General features: G+C 38.1%; 1 long non-coding RNA gene across 1 annotated transcript in view; it reads right to left on the bottom strand.

Moving 5' to 3' along the window:
* Window positions 1–761: 761 nt before the first annotated feature.
* The window catches only part of LOC131516789 (uncharacterized), a 38,738-nt gene continuing 17,600 nt past the window's right edge, over window positions 762–21,899 (bottom strand). Inside the window, exons 2-3 of the long non-coding RNA XR_009264242.1 lie at window positions 3,260–4,033; window positions 762–1,217 (exon numbers count right to left, since the gene is read on the bottom strand). This is a non-coding gene — a long non-coding RNA (uncharacterized LOC131516789). The remainder of the gene's footprint in view (window positions 1,218–3,259; window positions 4,034–21,899) is intronic.

Raw genomic sequence — 21,899 nt, 5'->3', positions numbered from 1 at the left:
CATTTGGCTTTGGCACCTCTTCCCACACTGTTTACCTTGCGTACTGACCTTGGAAACCCCTAAGATTTGCCTCTGCTAATTGTCTCCGCCTCCTTTGGCTCCAAATTCCAAATCGTTGCCCAGACCAGGCCTCTGAGACACCACCTGCCCCATCTTGTGGAAAGGAGTTCATATTTGATTTCTTTGGATAAAATCCATCTTATCAGGTTCATCCAAATATCATAGTTGTTTGTAATGGGCCTTTGAAACCCAGACAGCAATGATAGGAGGTTTCTAGCTGTGAGGGTGAAGAGACCATTCATTCACTTGGTCCCAGTAACAAGTGCCTATATTGAAATAAAGCAGTTGAGGAAAGCATGCGCTTCTTAATAGGGTGTATAAAGAACATGGAAAAATAGTTAAGAATTAAGAAAGCTAAAATATAACTAAATTATAGAGCCTAGGAGATCAAAGGACTCCAGAGCTTTAAATAAATAAAAGATCTAATGAAAACCTTCACTCAACATAAATCTGCCTTGTAAAATATTTCTGATACATGATCATTCAGACTCTATTTTAATATTCCCAGAAATAAAGAGCTAAATAAGGCAATAGCTTACAAATTCTGCATTGAATGGAAATCTGCATTCAGTAATCTGCCCCCATGTTTGTCCCTATGCAGCCCTTTGAAACCACCCACCCACCCCCCCACACAAACAAATTTCTTTCTTTTCCAAGTGATAACTCTTCAAATTTTGTAAGATGGCCATGACAGCCTCCACTACCACTATCTTTGTGCGTGTGATTGTGTACTATATCCATGGGGAGAGCTCATTATAAGAGCTTTCTTACCCTGCCTCAGCAGGCAAGTACTTTACACATCTTATCTCTTATCGTAACTTATGAAGTGATTGTTATTTTCACTCTGGGTTCATGTTTCACTTTGCAGAGCCTGATTTCTACCATACACTAATAATGCGGCCTTTAAGCGTGAATTTTAAAATGAGGAAGATGATACCTACTTCATACATTTGTTGCAAGGCGGACATGAATCAAAGTTTATTGTAAGAATGAAGTGAGGTCAAGGTTGGAAAGCACAGGATTCTCCACAAACTGAGACTGTCCTTAGGCATCAGCAGTAACCACTTTCAAGCCAGGCATCTTCAGTCTGATATTTGTGCAACTGGCTTCAAATGCTTCTATAATTATAAAAAAATTAGACACCGCCAGCGTAAAAACTGAAACAGAAAGAAGTAGAACTAAGAGACGCCACACAGTAGAACAAAGAGCATTTGCTGCGTATCTGCTGAATCTTTTATTTGCATAGAATTTTAATTGTTTATATAGATGAAGATCATCCAGTGGTGTTCTGGGTTTTTAACATTAATATACGGGCGTCTTACCATGTCATTGGAAACTATCTCTTCTTAAGTTCCATGTTGATGGATGCATGATCAAGTGAAAGTGTCATGACTCTAGTAACTGAGTTCCTCATTCGGAAATTTACTTATTTTAAAGACTTCACTATTATAAACAACTATGTAACAAACCTGTTTATCCATAAATGTTACTGTTTTTAATGTTTACTGGAATAGAGCTCAGATATTTTTTTAAAAGAGACAATCCTGATAAATATATTTCAGTTGATACTGTTGGCCAAAATGCAAGGTTTCAAACACGCATATCTTATATTTTATCCCCTATATTTATCCCATATATATAATATCTATATATTATCCCATAACGACTCAATGGGTCCAGTGTTATAATGTCTTTTTCACAGTCCTGCAACTTCTACAAATATGATGTGTCTGCCTAAGTCTTCATTCAAATTAGTCATGTGAACTCTGAGGAAGAAGTATCTAGGATAGACACTTTTGACAGGTCACTGGAGACACCACTCCAGTTTGACATTGGTTCATTAATCAAAACTGGGAACATTTTCAAATAGCTAAAAGTTTACTAACTGTACTATCAAGTAGTCCACGTGTCTCTGTATCATCAAGATGGTAAAATTGCTTCCAAAATATGCTATCACAAAGTAGATGCATCTTATATGTATTCAAATAAATACATGGAATTTGAAACCACATGTCAAATTTTAGAGGTAAACCATTTTAAAATAGCTATCAGTAGCTATTATGAATTAACAATCAGGTCTATCTCATTTCAACTGCCTAGACATTTATTCCTACAATATTTAGAGTACTTGTTACAGACCTTGCCCTATGACCCATGTATGTTTTCAATAGAAAAAAAAAAAAAAAACAGTAACGTTGCTTGGAAAATCAGGTTTACTGTTGTAAAAATAAAAGCATAGGGGCGCCTGGGTGGCTCAGTTGGTGAAGCGTCCAACTTCAGCCTAGGTCATGATGTCGCGGTCTGTGGGTTTGTGCCCCGCATGGGGCTCTGTGCTGACAGCTCAGAGCCTGGAGCCTGCTTTGGATTCTGTATCTCCCTCTCTCTCTGCCCCTCCCCTGCTCACGCTCTCTCTCTGTCTGTCAAAACTGAATCAACATTAAAAAAAATTTAAAAAGCATAGACAATTATTCTTAGATAATTTGTTTCTTAAATATAAAGGCATGGGTGGTTGCATGGATGGATGGATGGATGGACGGACGGATGAATGGATGGGATATAATATCTAAAATGTTTGCAACATCTTAAAGCTTTTAAGGTCAATATTACATTGTCCTGCATCCACTGAACTTTACTTGTGGGTTGACAGGCAGGTCTTATCGAAGTACATGTTTGCTAAAATAATCAGTTCTCCTCTGTTAGGCCTAAATACTATATAATGGTAGCATTGTTTTGTTCCAGTGCTTAATAACTGAAATGTTTCAATGGATACATTGTATTCTACAAATATGATTCTTCACACAATGAAAATAATTTCAAGATATTAGATTTTAGATATTAGTTTATCACTAAAATATTATTTATTCAAAGCACTGCCTTACAAATGAGCTTTAAAAGAATTACTCATTTTTTTCTTGTGATGGATAAAATAAGGGTGACAACATTAAACAAGCCTCTCCACACTACCCAGAAGACTCCATCCAATGTCATTCTGGGTTTTTGTCATCACTTAAAGGGAAACTTTAAAAAAAAAATAAATAAATAAATAAAGGGAAACTTTTATAATATCTAGAGCCCATGATGTCCTGCAAATAATGAAGGAGGATGTTCCAAATTCCTTACAGCAGAAAACCATTTAGACGACACCAAACTTGTTCCCAAATGGAACAGTCATCTACAGAAAGAAAAGTTATGGCATTACCTTATTAATCTGAAGAGACTTGGGAGAAGCTTCTGCCGGCAGCTCATGCCATTGTCGCTACTGAAAACCCAGCTGGTGTCAGTATCATATCCTCCAGGAACACGGGCCACGGAGCTGGGCTGACGTTTGCTGCTGCTGCTGGAGCCACTCCTGTTGTTGGCTCCTTTGCTCCCCGGAAGCTTCGTGCACCGTATCTGCGCAGCCCTCCTGGAGTTGCGTCTTCTGGTGCTTACCGATCCCAGGGCCGACCACCAGCCTCTCACGGAGATGTCTTACGTTAACTTGCCCACCATCATTATGGGTAGCACAGACTCTCCTCTGTGCTCTGTGGGCATTGCCATCCCGTGCCACAATAAGGGAGCTCACTCAGCGGGTCTGAGGTGGTAAATACAGGCCTAGGGAAGGTCTGAGCATGCATGGCGCCACCACCCTGTGAACTCCTGCAGGAGGCCATACCTCATCTCTCCTTCCGTGGAGATCCTGCTTCCAGAAGATTGGAAAGGAAGAGGGGCCGCTGCTGAAAAGGCTGTAACAAGGAGGAATTTGAAGGTGGGTGGACTGCTCTAGCTGCTGAGCTCACTGCTACTCAACGTGAGGGAGGAGACTGGTCCTGAGTTGTGCAAGTGTCCTCTGTCCCTATTCAGTAGTTCCCTACTGTGGACTGGAGCACTTAGCCAACCACTGAGGTCTGGTTTGCAGCTCCCTCTGCTCAGGCCGCTGAATGGATAGGAACAACCAATCACTGAGTGGTCTTAAGCTGTTCTTCCACAGGCTCTTAAACAGAAAATGGAAATCAGGTTGACAAAAATGAAACCGTTTCAAAAAAAGTATTAAAGGGGATCTTCCTTACCCTTCCAACATTTGAAAACACAGCCTCTTTATCCAGCATGTTACAGGAGCTACGCAGTTTTTCTGATCTCTATTTCGAACTTATTTGTCTTTATTTTAATTCTTCTTTAGTTCGTTATCTCAGAGTTAAGGTTTCTTATAATTTGTCTCCAACACAGGATATCATGAAAAGTATATTGAAGGGGAGAGAGGTAATTTGGTTTGAATAATCACTGTTAAAGGTACTACCTCAATTTTTTTAAGTATATTAAAATGAGAAAATAGTTGAAACCGGCTGGACAACCATTGAGGCGTTACCTACAGGTTCTATTTGTATGACCAGGAGACTGTAAGTTTATGCAGAACAAAGGCAGAATCTTTACCTGTCATTTTCTTCCACTGGAACAATGTCTTTGTTGTCCATGACAAGGTAAATGAGCATTTATACCCAGTAAAGAAACCGAATATGAGGAAAAGAAGTAGTTAAGGTAGGAAACCAACACGTATTGAGCTCCTTCTATGTGCCAACTGGCATTGCTTTAACTCTCACAAAAACTACAACGCGGTATATTAGATGCTCAGAGGAGCCGAGTCATTTTCCCTGGGCCTCATAGGTAGTAAGTGACACAGCCCCGTTCTGACTTCAGATTTCAAGCTCTCTCATTAACCATGCTGCCTCTCAGCTACCAGATGGTCTTTCATGAAGAAAGTAAAAACCTGTTGAGAAGATATTATGAAACATCTTAAGACATTTAAAAATATTTAGTATTTTTATTTATTTATATATTTTATATTTATCTTTTTTAATATATATAGAAGACATAATTATTCCCATATCACTGTGATTAAAATAAACAATATTAATCTCCACATTTTTATGCTTTCAAGCTTTAAGTCGCCTCTCTTGGAACCCCTGATGGCATGTAGACACATGACATTGAGTTTCTTTTCATAACCAAACAGTTTCCTTTTATAGTCATAATACACTATATATTAGCGTAGCATCACAGGATTATCAAGCTTGCTAAGCAGCCCTTCTCCATGGTCTGAGAAACTCTAGATCTTTATTTCTGTAGCACAGGATTAGGAGGAAAATATCAACTCCAAATGTCAAGGTAATTGAATCATAGCAATATCCAGAATCCTAAGCAAACCAACCCCTCTTAAATCAGAGCTATGACAGCATCAAGAATGAAAAATGCAGATTATTTTTGACACTCCTTTTCTTCATTGTAATCATTCTCCTTGCTTTGCTTTGCCTCTTCTTGTTTATTTATCAAATATTTATTGTGCATTTATTATGTCCCTGGCATTTTGCTGGGACCTTTGCCAACTTCTGGTGAGAGAGAGTAGTGAAAATTAAATATTAGAAAAGAATGTGTTATCTAATGCTTTGATGAAATTCCCCAGTCATGCTGAAAAAAAAAAAAATCTCATCGGGAACAAATAGAAAAAGAAGTTCCAGAACAAAATTAAAAAATAATGATAGACAGATAGATAGATATTGACCTTATACCTAAAAGGGAAACTAAGTTTAGGACTTGTCAATTAAACATGGGATGAGCAACATCAAAATATCTGCTATTCTCATCAAGCATCATTCTTGAAATTTTGACCGATTTCAAGAAGATATAAATCAGAAATAAGAGATGTTACTATTAGAAAATACAAGGCAAAATGATGATAATTTGCAATGACTAGAACCCCACACATAAGAGAATCAACACAAAAATGTTAGAATTAATAAGATAAATAAAATAACCAAATATAAGATCCTTTTTTCAGCTATTTTGGAAATTTTACACGTACAAAAAAGTTGAAATAGTAATATAATGACCATCTGCATTTTTTAAACCAAGATTAATCAATTGTTAAAAGTTTTTGCCACATTTGCTTTTTATCTCATTTTATCCATACATCTATGTTTGTATATTTTCCCTCTCCCTCTCTCTCTCTCTCTCTCTCTCTCTTTAATTTTTTTTTTTTTTTGCTAAGGCCTTTAAGAGAAAGTTAACAGATATTTCAATACTTCATTCCTAAAACTTCAGCACGTATACAAGCATTTTTTAAAAGTCGATATCTTCACACATATAAGCAATAACTAGTTAGAACTGTAGTGAAAGAGATATCATTTGCAATAACAACAAAAAATTAATGACCTTATTGAGAAATATGTTGGATCCAAATATCCAAATGAGGAAAAGTATTTTAAAAATTTGCTGAGCTATATAAAAGACAAACTACAGTTCTGGATATAAGACAACATACAATAAAATTCCCATTTTTCCCAAATTAATTCATATGTGCATATCACACAAAATCCAAACAGAATTGTATTGCCATATTTTTAAAACCTTAACAATCTTTCTAAAATTGATCTGAAAAACATCAGGCAAAAACCAAAAATATAGTTTTGAAAATAAATAAGGAAAGAAGACTAATCCTATACTTCGGCTTCCTAGTGAACCAGGGACCATACCTGCTGACATTAGAGCAAAAGTCAAGCCCCATTTTATCACTTCAACTTCTTTGACCTTGAAGAGGTGATTAGCTTCTTGGATTTTTGAGTTCCTCATCTATAAAGTAGACACAAAAACATTTATCATGCAGGGTTATGTGAGGATTCCAAACAGGCCTCTTGAAGAAAGCAGTACAATGTCCAGGCAATGACCAAAATAAGTCAGTATATGTTTTAGAGGTATTTTTCAGCTCTTCTGGGATTACACACTATGACTAATTTGGATCTCAAATAAATTTCAGTTCTATGTAAAGTTGGGATGTTATAAAATATACATATATGCTACAAAGTTTAAATATTGAAAAATAAGGAAAGAGAAGCCAACCATAAAAAAAGGAAATGTAAAGTAACATTTAACAAATCTCCAGGGCAGAAGCTTTTTACCTTTAGGATGATACAATAAATTATAAAATTTATGCTCAGAAAAAAATTTTGGAAGAAAACGTATCCAGGTATTAGCAATTGTTGTCTTTGGGTGGTGGAACTATGAATAATCTTTTCCTTTATTCAGCTTTTCTGCATTTTCCAAGAGCTGAAAGAAGCATATATTAATTTTATGATAAAAATATTTTTCAAAAAATCAAAATAAAATAACCACAGTACACTGAAGGCAAGAGTGAATGTTACAAGAAACGTGGTTTGTTTTGTTTTGTTTTGTTTTGTTGTGTGGTGTTTTTTTGTTTTTGTTTTTGTTTTTGTTTTAAGGCTTCAAAGGTAAAGAAGCACCAAACTCTTCCGAGGTGACCAAAGAGTCAGAAAAGGATTCACAAGAGAAAGTATGTCTAAGCTAATTCAAAAAATGAATAAGAAATGGACAGAAGGAAGGGGCTACCACACCTCATGGAAGGGTAAAGACAGAAGATGGACTAGAGGATGATAGTTACATTGGCTACGGCAAGGGGTTTTTACTTCCCTCTATAGGCAGAAAGAAGCAATATATTCATCCCTGGGTACTAGGGTGGATGAGTGGATGGATCGACGGATGGATGAGTAATTTGATTGAAATTAAGGATTTTAAGCTGGTGAGAAATAGGGGAAGAATGCAGATAGCTGTAGGAAGTATGCCATGGTAAGGCTTAGGAAGAGATCATTAGGAGACTATTTTGCAGGTAATAAATGGTGAAGCCTGCTTTGTGAAAGAGAATCCAGCTAGGAAGTTAAGTCAGCTCATCTGCACATCATCTGCTTTCTCTGTTCAGTACTTAGGCGATGTGTGGCATAAGGAGAGAAAGAATGAGAAAGTGGATGTACAGAGAGGCAGCCAGAAAGGAAAGAAGACAGACAAGACAGGAAAGACAAAGTGGCAGAGAAAAGAGAGAAGAGAGACAATGAAAGAGAAGAAAAGATGGGCAAGAAAGAAATGGGTGGGGAAAATACAGAGGGCAAAAATACATGGAAATATTTTTCTGGGTAATGAGAAAAGAGGAAGAATTTTTCAGGTATCATAACTAAAACAGCACATACTCCCATAAAGCAGCAACGATTGTTCATTTATGGTTATTTCTATTATTTGTGCTTAATTCCCATTAAGATGGGACTCCTGATGCTTCCATTTCTTTTGCTTCTATGGAGTGGACCAGCCAGTACATCGATTTCCCAAATATGATCAATGAACCCTTGCTATTAGTGGACTCATTTAGGCTCATGGCCATCCGCAGCCCACAGCTACACTGTTCAAAGCTTTCAAGTTGTCCTCAGTAGAGCAGCAACCCATTCCCCACTCAAGCCAAAATTGTTACTCTGCTATTTGAATTCTTACTTAAAATAACACAAATTAATAAATGTATTGAACCACTGGTCAGTACCAAGGAGCTAACATTGCTATTATTTGCTAAAGGCAATATAATTTGATCTAGTACACTCCCGTTTGCTTAACTATAGATCCTCGTTCACAGTGTCAAGGGGACAGTTTTTGAAAAGATGATATTTTTATCTATCTGAATCGCCAGGAAAAGGACTATAGATCATCTCCTCAAACTAAAAAAAAAAAAAAAAAAAAAAAGGTTTATTTTCATGAGTGAGGTTGACCACGTCGTTTACTAATGTTGGCAAAGGTGCAGAGCCTACTGAGTAAAGATAAAACCGGTGTTGCCCCTCAAGAGGTTATTTTTTTTACGTACAGCACATTGGAGGAGTGTTGTTTATTACAGCTAGGTAAATATTTTTAAAGACTTGTTTTGACGGAAGCTGTGTTTCTTCTAAGAAGAGAGGTTTATGGGGATATTGTAGCAGCCTAGAAGATGCAAATCAGTAGCATTTATGAGCTGGGGAAAAAGATAGGTAGGCATGAAGTTGTACATGATGTACAATGAAAATGTACAACTTTTGTTATTAAAATTGCACATGGATATCTAAGGGAAGTGCCTATTTCTCTTATAGCATGCCTTTCTCGTGCACTGGAAATATAGTTCCATATAGTTCGTGTGCATGTGAGCTCTCATTCAAGAAGACATTATATGGAGAACCCTAAATTTACGGAAGATATAAATTAGAGGATAATTATGCACAATCCAGAAGGATTTTTCAACATAAGCGGGTTTTTTTTTAACATTTATTTATTTTCAAGAGAGAGAGAGACAGAGTGTGAGCGGGGTGAGGTGGGAGGAGCAAAGAGAGAGAAGAAGACATAGAAACTGAAGAAGGCTCCAGGCTCTGAGCTGTCAGCACAGAGCACAATGTGGGGCTCGAACCCATGACCTGCGAGATCCTGACCTGAGCCAAAGTCGGACAGTCAACTGACTGAGCCACCCAGGCACCCCCACATAAGTTTTTTTTAAAGAAGTAACTCACTGTGTTTAAAAACATGTTTGATATATAGAACTGTGACCTCCATGCAATCCATCAAAACTACATGTATTAGGTAAAGTGAGATAGATCTATCTGTAAGTGGAATTTAAAGACATAATCAGAAGGTGTTCCACAAAAGCATGAAAATAAATAAAAATACTTTAAAACGTATTCATTTTTTTAAAAATTTCAGTAGATGCCCTTGTACAGCATACAAGAAAGGCAAGTATTCATTTTAAACTTAAACATAGAATTCAAGGGGCGCCTGGGTGGCGCAGTCGGTCAAGCGTCCGACTTCAGCCAGGTCACGATCTCGCGGTCCGTGAGTTCGAGCCCCGCGTCAGGCTCTGGGCCGATGGCTCGGAGCCTGGAGCCTGTTTCCGATTCTGTGTCTCCCTCTCTCTCTGCCCCTCCCCCGTTCATGCTCTGTCTCTCTCTGTCCCAAAAATAAATTAAAAACGTTGAAAAAAAAATTTAAAAAAAAAAACAACATAGAATTCAAGGGAAGTACTGATATCTTTTTCCTGCATAATTGAAAGATTATTGGATTGTTAGATTACTGACCTTGGGCACACTGGATGTCAGCTTCCAAAACCATCCTGAAAGATTCTTTATCCTGTGAGACTAATGTAAGGTTTTAGGCATGGTGCACTTCAAGAAAAAAAAAAAATGTTTTTAAATATACCAATAGTTCTCCAAGCGTACTTCCCAGACCAGCAGCATCTGGGAACTCAAAAATGCAAATCACCAGACTCGATCTGGACTTAATGTATCAGAATCTATGGGGTGAGGTCCCGCAATCTGTGGTTTAACAAGCTGTCCAGATGGTTCTGGTACACCCTGAAGTTTGAGAACCACTGAAGTGAACTAATAGAGAGAGTGAGCCCTAATATATGCCTGCATCTGGTTACTGCTCTATGTGGTTATTTTCCATTTCTCTTCTCTGGAATGCTGGGCATTTGTCCCGGGGCTCTGGTGGGGAGTTGTGAGGAGAGAAGGAATGTGAGGAAAAAATTTGTTTGGGAAATAGAGTTGAGGGTGTCTGCACTACTCACAGGTGGAAATGTGTGATAGGTAGATGCAGTTAAAAAGTCCTGGATGCAGCAGAGAGAGCAGGACTAACAGGAGGGACAGTGGAGAGAAGAAAAAAGGAGACGAGGGATAAAGAAAAGAGATAGGGAGATTATTTAGTCTCATATAAAAATCTCTGCAAAATGTTATATGATGATCAAAATGAATGCGTGCACTCTATAGCTGTTCACAATACAAATAATCTCAATTTTATATTAAATGAAAAAGGTCACAGGTGACTATGTAAAGAATCATTCTTTTTGAAAGTTAAAATGGCTAAAATAGGTGCCTCTGGGTGGCTCAGTCGGTTGAGCATCCGACTTCAGCTCAGGTCATTATCTCCTGGCTCATGGGGTTGAGCCCTGCGTGTCAGGCTTTGTGCTGACAGCTCAGATCCTCTGTGTCTCTTTCTCTGCCCCTCCCCCACTCGCACTCTGTCTCTCTCTCTCTCTCTCAAAAGTAAACATAAAAAAATTTTTAAATGACTAAAATAAAATATAGGCATATACTTTTTAGAAATATAGTTAGATGTGATAAAATGATATTTAAAAAAAAACAAAGGAAAAATGAACACAGGATTTGCAATAGTGATTATGTCAGGTAGAAAACGATGGGGTGAAGGGGCAGAATGGGACCACAGACCAGACAGGAGTTACTGCCTGCCAAGGTCTCAACTTCTGTGTTAACTGTCTGACTCATTTGAATACATATGGGAGGGAGGGAGGAAGGAAGAGCGCAAGGGAGGAAGGGAAGAAGGGAGGAAGTCATTTGTGGACTAATGATGACCAAGGATTATGGATGATCCAATTTACGCACCTGATATCTATTAAAAAGTTACATGGGTACTGGGGTGGCTCCGTCAGTTAAGCATCCAACTATTGTATTTGTCTCAGGTCATGATCCTAGGGTCTTGGGGTAAAGCCTTGCATCAGGCTCCATACTGAGTGCAGAGCCTGCTTAAGATTCTGTCTCTCTTCCTCTCCATCAATCCCGCTCTCTCTCAAATAAATGATAGATAGATAGATAGATGGATAGAAAAATTTACAAAGATTCTAGCAGTGAAATCATAAAATATGCACTTGAAACTATCGGAATTAATCCAAAAAATAAGAGCTCTTTATTTTAAGTAGGTTATTAAAACAATTGGGCCTTTCTTTACACAGATTATGTTACAAAGCTTTGCCTATGAATTGTTTATATTTAATAAAACAGGAAAAATGTAACACGTTTCAGCTTTAGGCAACAGTGATAAAATAAAATGTGTCTTTAAGACTTGCCCTGCCATTCTTTCGCAGCACCTTGCTCTCTTTTATTACCCTGTTCCTATATTTCCAGGGCCCTCGTCTATGGAGCATAGGGGTAGAGGAGTAACTACTCTCAGTAGCACTAAACACGATTTGTTGGTTCTAACCACCGCCATCAAACCTGATTTAATCTGTGTCAAATTGCCTAAGTCCCTTCTTCCGCTGCATGGCAATAAGTAGCAAAATATTCGTATAGACTAATTAATCCTTGCTAACAACCTAGTTACTGGTCACCTCCTTTGAGAGTGATGGCAAAACCTAGTTGAAATGTACAGCCTCTTGAAAGATCTTTAAGGCTACGTGAATATTTGGAATTTAGAACTCTGTGGCATGCCAGGGAGGAAGATATTTCTGATCAGAGAGACTTCATCAAGGCACACCACCTGACTAGCACTCAACCTTACTCGGAAGATTAGATATGCGTGTAATGGTCGTTTATAAAGGTAATATTTAAAATATGTATGTATATAGGTCCTTGGTGGTGATCAAGACTGAAATGATTGGTTCAGTCTGACTGAAATGATTGATTCTAGGAGGTGGACCATGTTACCGCTAAATTATATTCTGTAGAATAGTCACATGTCCGTGGGACCGAGACCATTTTCCCATATTTACCTCTTTTTCCCATTGAGATTTAATTGGAGGATTTACAACGATCAAGGGACATGGAAATGGTGAGGTTGTACCAAATAAATGTGTCTTTTTTTTTTTAATAATTTATTGTCAAATTGTCTAACATACAGGGTGTAAAGTGTGCTCTTGGTTTGGGGGGTAGATTCTGTGGTTCATAGCTTGCATAAAACACCAAGTGCTCATCCTAACAAGTGCCCCCCTCAATGCCCATCACCCATTTTCCCCTCTTCCCCACCTCCCCATCCACCCTCAGTTTGTTCTCTGTATTTAAGAGTCTCTTATGGTTTGCCTCCCTCCCTCTCGGTTTGTAACTATTTTTCCCCCTTCCCTTCCCCCATGGTCTTCTGTTAAGTTTCTCAAGTTCCACATATGAGTGAAAACATATGATATCTGTCTTTCTCTGACTGACTTATTTCGCTCAGCATAATACCTTCCAGTTCCATCCACGTTGCTGCAAATGGCATGATCTCATTCTTTCTCATTGCCAAGTAGTATTCCATTGAATATATGATCCACATCTTCTTTATCCATTCATCAGTTGTTGGACATTTAGGCTCTTTCCACAATTTGGCTATTTTTGAAAGTGCTGCTCTAAACATTGGGGTACAAGTGCCCAGTGCATCAACACTCCTGTATCCCTTGGGTAAATTCCTAGCAGTGCTATTGCTGGGTCATAGGATAGTTCTATTTTTAATTTTTTGAGGAACCTCCACACTGTTTTCCAGAGCAGCTGCACCAGTTTGCATTCCCACCAACAGTGAAAGAGGGTTCCCATTTCTCCACATCCTCGCCAGCATCTATAGTCTCCTGAGTTGTTCATTTTAGCCACTCTGACCAGTGTGAGGCGGTATCTCAGTGTGGTTTTGGTTTGTACCAAATAAATGTGTCTTACCCAAGTAGCCAAATTTAGGTGAAATGTTATTTTAAACTATATATTGATTGGACTTACATTTTCTTTTACCAAGTGTAATGTAAGTGGATACTATAATATATATATATATATATATATATATACACATATATATGTATATATACATATATATACACATATATATGTATATATACATATATATATGTGTATATATATGTATATATACATATATATGTATATATACATATATATATATATCAGAATCTACCATAAATTTTACAGTATTTATATAGAGAGACATCAGATACATATACCATACATACATATTACCTGATAATACATAAAAAACATTTAATTATGTTTACTTTCAAAGCAATGCCATCTATAAAACAACACAATATTATACACTTAGCTATCTCGACTCACATATGTTTAGGCACTTAAACCATGTGTATGCCTTTCCCCATTACCCATGAGTGAGAATTTCTTCAGGGTAGGTAATAATTTTTTTCCCTACTCATGCAAAGCAAAAACACTAAATGGATTTGGTCCAAGACTTTGCAAAAGGGACTTTACCTATGCACTAAGGTCACATAGACTCTTGAGAAAATTATAGTCCACCTAAGAATATATTTATAATAGAAATCGTTTAGTAAATGGAATCAAGATTTGAAGTGGGATGGTCATGCATTGCCTCTATTGGAGAAAAAAGAAAGTGTGATCATTTATTCACAGGCACAGATTCAAGCCAGATACCTATAAAAAGTTAATGGGAAGATTCAGAACCTCATAAAAAGCTGTAGAAGAGCATCCTGCCCCACATCAAATCACCATATGCATCCGTTGTGCGTGGTGTACATTACGTCTGAGAAAGATGGAAGTTATGCATATAAAAGGCTACCGATATGTTAAATCATAGATACTCACCAGGCTGCGTATGCACAATACTCAAGACACTCTAATCTGAGCATTTTTTGTGAGAACACAATCAAGTGTACTTTGTTACATTTGATAGACCTTAGTGTTAGTGCTTTCCTGTTAGCTGTAATTTGTAGGAGATGCGGATGAAACTCACTCGAGTGTTCAAGGAAACGTAGACTTTCTGTACTGCGCTCCTCGAAATTGTTTCTGCCTCCACCCATTATCTGGTCACAATAGCACCCCGCTTCTAGATACCAAAATCTGTATTAGTAACCTAGGCCTGTATAACAGTTTATCCCAGAACTTAAAATTTAGTGGGTTAAAAATAGCAAACATTTATTATCTCCCTGGTGCTGTGGTTAGAAATCCAGGTTTGGCTTAGCTGGGTCCTGTGCTTCAAGATTTCCGCATTGTTACAATTAAGGTGTCAGCTGGGGCTACCTCTCCCGGCTGAACTGGGGGGAAACCTTTCAAGGTCACTCACGTGGCCAGTGAGTAGGGCCTCAGGTCTTTGCTAGCTGTTGGCCAGAAACATCGGTTCCTTGCTGTGCTGCCCCGTCCACAGAGCTACTCGCAACATGAGTCTGCTTCCCACAGGGCAAGTAAGGGCTCAGAGAAAGAGAGAGAGAACATGAGAGAGCCAGCAAGAGGGAAATCAGTTTTTTGTAACCTAATTTCAAAAGTGACACATCATCCCTTATTCTGTTTTCTGTTCTTTAGAAGTGAGTCACGATATCCAGCCCACACTCAAGGTGAATGGGGGTGTGTTACACAGGGCGTGAATTCCACAAGGTAGGGATCACAGGCAGCCATCTTACCGGCTGCCTGCCACAGTGATCTTCTGTTTGGAAGGAATTCGCCACACATTTCTAATTACCCAGGAATTGTACAAACTTTCTGGGAGGATGGCATTTGATTCTCATGGTTTATCTACATCTAGATTATTAATTAAATCTGAGACATTCTATCTGTAGAGTGTAATAAGATCATACAAAAGTTTAAGTCTAGAAGGTAAGGGAAGGTGTCCCTGAAGAAATTTTAACTTTTAATTTTTTTTTTAGCGTTTATTTATTTTTGAGACAGAGAGAGACAGAGCATGAACGGGGGAGGGTCAGAGAGAGGGAGACACAGAATCTGAAACAGTCTCCAGGCTCTGAGCTGTCAGCACAGAGCCCGACGCGGGGCTCCAACTCACGGACCACGAGATCATGACCCGAGCCGAAGTCGGCCGCCTAACCGACTGAGCCACCCAAGCGCCCCAAAAATTTTAACTTTTAAACAAAGACAAAGGGTAGCACAGTGAGCTATGCATGTGTGAATGTCCAGTGTGGGAAGAACGGCTCACTGAAGAAAATAGAAAAGAAAGAAGAATATTCAGAACCCCATCCGTTTCTCAGCTGCTACTTTTTCTTCCTCATGTTTATCTTTTGTACCTTGATCTGTTAACTGGTCCCACTAATTCTAGAATATATATTCACTTTGATATAGTTTAAAGAACTCAAAATGTAATGAGTTTGTAGCCCCAGTGATTTGAAGAAACATGATAGGACGAAGGAGGAGATGAGTTGGAGAAAGAAGGGGGAAGAGGAGGAAGACCAGATAAAGGAGGAGGGGCAACAGGGAGAAACAAGGTAAGAAAAGGATGCTTCGGTGAGCTCTGACATCTTTGCTCCTTAGAGATATGATACAGGTGCAAAAGGGAGTTTTCTCATGGAAAGGCACTAGAGTGAAAGTCACCATGAGTTTAATCAAGTTCGAGCTCAATTCATGGCCAATACTATGAAACCAAACCATTAAATAAGGGAGGTATTAAAAACCAGAATCGGAACCCCCGACTGAAATTCATAACAAAATGAACATGAAGACTGGCCAGCAACCAGAATGGGGAAATAAAGAAAGGATAGGTGACAGAGGTACCGGAAAACTGTCATAGAGCACAGAAGGACCAGTGATTCCAGCTCAGTGAAGATGAGGAGAATGTCTGAGGGCCTTATACACATTTGTCTGCACCAATTTGTTACATTTTATATTTTTTACTTTTTATATTTTAAGTGTTGTTGATATCTCTGTCTCCATATGAATGTGGTTCACAGGTAAAAATCCTTCCTTCTCAAGCCACCTGCTCACTCACAGAGTTCTGAGATACAAAAAGATTTCAGTAGGGGACGCCTGGGTGGCTCAGTCAATTAAGCGCCGGACTCGTGATCTCAGTTCAGGTCTTGATCTTGGCGTCATGAATTCAAGCCCCACATTGAGCTCTGCGCTGGCCGTGAAGCCTACTTAAAAAAAAAAATTTTTTTTAATAGAAATGAAAGATTTCTGTGTAGACAGACTACCTAGTTAAAAAGGGGATGGGGAATGTATACTCTTGAAAGTCTTTTCATCTCCACTTACCTATAGGTCATCTTGAAGCATGAAGAATGTGGATCTACTTGCTTTATTAGTGTTTTCCATTTTCAAATATGGAACTGACCAGTATATATGTATACACAGAAAGGACCAACAGGTGAAAAAATGGTCTTTGTCACATTGTGAACTGATGAAAGTTGCTTTTTGGTTATATTAACTTATAGTCACTGTTCAGAGAATCTTATATTGCTTCTATCTCAGAAACAAGGTCAATTGTCCAAAAAAAAGCTATACAATTTTTGACATATCACATCAAACTCTCTGACCTAATTTCATGTGTACCTAGTTATCACAATTTCGTCATATAGTTTAAAACATAGTGTCTGGATATTCTTAATACACTTATTTTATCTTTCCCGCTTGTAATTATATTACTTCAGTTGACTTCATAAATTGCATATTCATTCATCCACACGAACGTTTATGGAGCTCTTGCCTATTGTGCTCTTGGGAATGTTAGATGCTGAGACTACAGAGATGAGTTGGGCCCAGACCATGTCCTGAAGTCCAGACCATTTCCTCAAAGTGGAAATAACCAATAATTTATTGTTTGGGATCCATTCTTCATCTACGAACCTCGATGATGTTGTGCCCTTGAGATGAAAATCTCCAGTCACCCTGGCACATATTCTTCAGAAACATTGTTCCTCCACTATATAGAGGTTCATGGATGGCCATTCAGATTATTTTCTTTGCTATTCCTTGATCTATCGAGATTAAAGTTTTCTGTTGGCACATTTTGCAAAAGGCCTTCATGCCCCTTACTCTCTCCTTAATATAATTCTGTAAACCAGCTGACCAAAGCCAGTCTTATTATTTATTCATTGGAAATAGCAACAGAAGCACCATCAATTTTCAGATTTCTAATGATGCCATCAAAAGATGTTGGAGAACTTCTCAAAGTCATCAAACTTGCTCCCCAGCTTCCACAGCCCCGGTCTACTCAAAATGTAAAATGCCGAGGGTGATTGTAGGCCATGAGTGTGCTTTCCCTCAGTCTTGAGTGCAGTGAGTGTCTTGAGCTAAGCCCTAAAGGTTGCCTCCATCCCACCTTTTTAGCCTTCTGTAGATACCACATCAAAAAGGACCTCTAGCGCTCTCTTGCAGTTTGATTCAAAACAAAGGCCTACGCCTGTTTCTCACCCTTAATTCTATGTTCTCTTCAAAACTTCCTGTTGTTTGCACATTATTGACTCTCCTCACCAGAACCTGCAGACCTGACAATCAGCACTGATGCACCAGCTATAGCCCTGTGTTCTCTCTGCATCAAGCTGGCGTGATTGGACACATTTCCTAAAAATTCCCATCTCCCACTGGGTTGCTCTTCAGCCAGCTGGTGGAGCTAGAAAATATCTATTGATGTGTAGATCATGAACCACCATAATTACCGTGCTCCATGGAACCAGAGTGTGTTCCATGGAGCTGAAAATCTGAGTGATGTTAATATTTTACTGCGGATAAAGTTGAAACATTTTATTTACCCTGGGAGCATTTAATATGTTGTTGCATATTATGAATCTTGAAGAAGAAAATATAGATGCATTATTTTTCAAAGGTATTGAACACGAGGATACCATCCTTTTTTGGTGGACTGGTGTGTAAAATATTCTTCTTTTGGAAACATTAAATAAGCATGACTTTATACTCCATATGCACATTATGGGTTTGGTAATGCCTGATTGACAATATAGATCCATAATGATACAGAAAGTTACTAGGATATTTTGACCAGCAGTGGGACAAATAGAAATGCTGTGATAATTACTTAACCAGCTTTGTTTGACGTGAAAAAGGAAGCCTCTCGATCTTGAGAAGTTTTTTTTCACAATTATGCTGAAGAGGAGCTTTTGTGGTCACTTGAGGAACATCTTCTACTCCTTTCTTGGATCTTAGAAATCCTGATACCAGAGTCTCTGATCTCTACAACACACTCATATAAAATATATGACCATAAACATATACATATTTATGACATCTTGAATAATAATTTCAATGGATCTCATACACAGTCCCACATATCATTTACATAAAAAGGAATAATGACTGGTCTTTTACATATTACATCTGATCATTTGATAAACTTTTTTTGGTCTAGAGTGTTTGGATAAAGCTCTTTCTTCCCACATGACATCATGGCAAATAGACAAAGCAGACTAGCCATTTAATTCCAGAACATAAATAAATGCTATAGATGGGTATGTCCCTAATTTTAGTCAGAGCAGGGGTTTTGTTACTACAAGGACGATAATCATAAAGTAAGAAATTTCAGATCCGTAAAATGTCATAGACCAGAGGAAAAGCAAAATTTTTTAAGGATCTTCTCCTTTAGTGCACTTAACGTTATTAAAAATCATTCGGTGTTTATTCTATTGAGTATACTGCTTTCTGGAAAACAACCAATTCAGAAGTAGTTCAAAGGTTAGTTACAAGATAAACTAATAGCTATGCTAAGCTATTACTTTGTAGAACCAATAAAAAAAAAGAAATAAACTATATTATTTCCACAATCTATATGGTTAGCCCCAGCAACAACCAAATCAATAATAAAACATTTTTATTTAAACTTCCCCCTGATTTCCCCTCTCTGCTTCTGAAATTTTATCCCAACAGGGAAATCTCCTTGGTATATACCATAAATATAAAAAAGCAGGAGTGGACAATGTAATAAATGTTTTATTTTCATTTGTTAATAGATGGCGAAGTTCAGCTCACTTGTGGTTTGACCTTATTCTAGTACATGGACAATTTTTCTTAAATACAGCTTTCATATAACACTAGCCATCTCAAACTTCTGCACTCGCCCCAGGGAAATAGATCTATACACACATACATATGTACGCACACAGAGTAATTGCAATATAATATCATTTAACAGATTTTTATACATCACAATTCAAACCATACGTCCCCAAACATTACATGCATAACTACCTGATAAAATGCATGATACCACGTATGTACTTTGTGGACTATCAGATAAATTTTTTTAAGTTTCACCACATATATTAACATTAATAACAATTAATAATAAATGATAAAAATGGAATCTTTTTGCAGTGATTTTCATCTAGGCTATACATTGTGATCATACTCAGATATTCAAATTTGATAGGTTTGGAGTATGGCCCAGGTCCCTGTGTTTGTTTTTTTTTTTATTTCCAAATGTTACTGATACAAATTTAAGGTTGAAAACCACTGACTTATAATCACTCTCTGTGTGCTGAGTGATTTACATTCATTATCTCACTTAATCATAACTACATTGGGGAAGTTTTATTATGTCCATTTACAGATGAAGATACTGACCCACAGAGAAGTTAAATAACTCGTACAAGGTCTCCCAGAGCTGGGATTTAAACCTAGGTTGCAGATATGTGTATGAATGCAAATACCCATGCTACATTTTTATCATATAACTTCCCAAATAAACCAAAATAAGGCTAAGACAAAGCTAAAATGGGTCAGTGAAAATTCAAATTAAAATAGCATATGATCTCCCCAAACAGTCCCCTTCTACTGGGTCTTCCATAAACCGCTCTGACCCTCTCCTGATCTGTTCTCGACCCTACAGCACCGTGATCATTTCAAAAAGCAAGCAGAGCTGAGCTCCACCAGAGCCCTGAGCTCCAGATTCCCTGGGATACTCTCTGGGGTTGCTCCCCAGTTTATATCGCTATCCCTAGTGCATGATGAGGGCTCAACAGATATCTATTAAATAAGTAAATGGCACTGCTTTCTCACAAGTTAAATCTTCCTGTCTCCTAATTCCTTTAAAGTACTTCTTGGATCCTAACCCTAGCTCCTCCCTCAATTCCAACTGTCAGAACCTCCCCCCTGAAGCTCTTGGGCTCCTGATGAGCACCTGTATCAGGCCTGCTTTTCCAACAGGTTGCACCAACCACTCTGATTTCTCCCTGGGAGCTCCAGATTCCTCTCTGAGCGGACCCCCCAAGTCACCACATGGCACAGAAAGTGGGCAAAAGAAGGAAACTGAGGCCCAGTGGCCTTCTGGATTACAGTATAAAACTACACCCGAGTGCTTCTGTCCCCATGCATACTGTGCTGGTACAATACTTATATGAGGCTATTCTGTCTCTCCTCGCTGAGTCAGTTCCAGAAATGGGATGACAGGAAGTAAAAGTCATTTATTCACATGGCTCTGAGTGAGAACTAGACTGGAGAAAATGATGTGATTTAAGAGATCGGTTTCCCAGCCTGATTTAAACACAACCACTCACCTAAAATGGTTTCGTAGAGATAATACATGTGAGCCTGAGTTCATGGGGCACGGTAAGAATTAATCCTCTGTGACTTGCCTACCTTTCAAGAGAAATAATAGCTTATCCTCGGAACTTGGAGAGAGAGACACCTTAACAGAATTCTCGCAATTAATACACTAGTGCCTAACGTTTTAGGCCAAAACAAACATTTAATTGGAGCAAGGTATTTAAAAGTTTGGAGTGACTCTAGCAAAGAGGGGTTTTGATAACAATGGACGATATTAGTGTGGTCCCTCAACAAAGACTTTTGCTTCTTGCATACTATTATGATTGCATGGTAATCTTACCCAGCTAGTGTTTTCTTAATGTCCTGGGGAGCCTGATCATTGTAAATTACCTGTGACATCTCATTAATCCTCTTTTTCCTCACAAACGCATAATTAATGGTAACATTGACAATAATACACAAATTAGCTAAGTGACGCTTTATGGTGTTGGTTTTGATTAACGTCAGGAACCCAAAAATGACATTAATGTAATGCAGATCCCAAAAGACAGTCTGCACTTTGACCCCAGACATACATTTTGTTTGCACCATCACCAAGATTAATCCTCCTCTGGATGAAGACGAGACAAAACTCTGGCCACTGGCAGTGTGTGCCGGGCTGTCGGAAAACAAACCACCTCAATTGCATTTGTTTAAGAAGGAAATCTTAATGCATAGAAAACAACAGCCTAGTGTCGTTTCCTATTGTCTAGTTAGGACAAAGATAAATGAGCACCTGTCATGATTTAGATCAAGTGCTTGTCTGCTAACTTCTATTATTTGCTTATTTATGGAGCAGTGTTTAATTAAAAGTATACCTCGATGATATGAACCACATGATAAAATGATTGAAGTTCCTTCTGCTTTCGCTGCAAATGGTTTTTGGAAATCAAAACTGATTTTTATATGCATTTCAACCTGCAGGACCTCTAACTGATAAATTCTTATTAACCACAAGAGGGTTAAAAAAAAAAAAAATCAATGCCTGAGAAAATATTCTTTGTCTCTGACTTGAGTAACAAAGTGAAAGCA

Source organism: Neofelis nebulosa, chromosome 7 (assembly GCF_028018385.1).
Source record: "Neofelis nebulosa isolate mNeoNeb1 chromosome 7, mNeoNeb1.pri, whole genome shotgun sequence".
Taxonomy (NCBI): Eukaryota; Metazoa; Chordata; class Mammalia; order Carnivora; family Felidae; genus Neofelis; species Neofelis nebulosa.
This window is presented reverse-complemented; position numbering and strand designations above follow the sequence as displayed.